Here is a 1,284-nt window from a genome sequence, read left to right as displayed (position 1 = left end):
AGTATCTAATGCCAGATTTCCAGAAAACTGTGCTCACAAACAGATCACAGAAGAGGAAAGGTTAACTCGTGAGTTGCATTCACACAGGCAATGCAGTTCTCAGAAAGCTTTCTTTAAGTTATTATTTAGGAGTATTTCCCTTATCACCATGGGCCCCCCAAATGGCTCCCAAAATACTTCATTGCAGATCCACGAAAAGAGTGTTGCAAAATGCTTATTGAGGCAGAGGTGTACTCGGAGATGAACTCACAGATCAGAACGAAGTTTCATCAGAAAGCTTCTTTTCCACGTTGACGGATGAAAATTTCCTTGATCAGCGTAGGCCTCAATGTGATCCAAAGGAAGCCCCTCGTCAGATCCTCAAAGACATGTTAATGGACGCTCCACGAAACATGAAGTGTAACTCTGTGAGCTGAATTTCACACATCACCAAGAAGTTATAAGAAAGCTTCTTTCTTGTTTTCTTCTTGTGGATATCTTTGTCATGTAATTCTTTGCGTATGAAGTATCTAATTGCAGTTCAGGAAAAACTGTGCTAAAAAAACAGATCACAGAGAGAAAACGTGAACTCTGGTGAGTTGACATCTACACATGGCAATGCAGTTTACTCAGAAGAAAGCTTCTCTTAGTTAGTGATGTGAGGATATTTCCCTTTATCACCATGGGATCCCCAATCGGCTCCCAAATATCATTTGCAGATTTCACACGAAGGAGTGTTAGCAAACTGCTTCATTGAGGCAGGAGGGTTTGTAACTCATGTGAGATGAACTCACAGATCAGAAAGGAAGTTTCTCAGAAAGCTCTTTCACGTTTGAAACGATGAAATTCCTTTATCACGAGGCCCAATGTGATCCAAGGAAGCCCTTTCTCAGATTCCTCAAAGACAGTGTTAATGGACTAGGCCTACACGAAACATAAGTATACTCGTGTGAGATGGAATGAATTCAACAAATCAACAAGAACGTTCTAACGAAAGCTTCTTCTTGTTTTCATCTGTGGTATTTCGTTGTCACTGTAATGTTCTTGCGCTTATGGAAGTATCTAATGCAGAGTTCCAGAAAAAAGATGGTGCTAACAAACAGATCACAGAAGAGAAAGTGTACTGTGAGTTTTGCATTCACACATGGCAATGCAGTTCTCAGAATTACCCTCTTATCTTCTGTCTGGGCTTTTCCTCTCTACCCATTTTTTACACTGGGTGCTTATCGTTGTGCTCGACGTCCCCTCATGTAGGAGGTACAGATCGTCCGAGTAGTTACTCCCTTGGTTCTTTCTTTTTTTTCC

This window comes from Rhinopithecus roxellana, chromosome 6 (genome assembly GCF_007565055.1).
Source record: "Rhinopithecus roxellana isolate Shanxi Qingling chromosome 6, ASM756505v1, whole genome shotgun sequence".
NCBI classification, from domain to species: Eukaryota; Metazoa; Chordata; class Mammalia; order Primates; family Cercopithecidae; genus Rhinopithecus; species Rhinopithecus roxellana.
The sequence above is the reverse complement of the archived record's forward strand: the minus strand, read 5'-3'. Positions refer to the sequence as shown.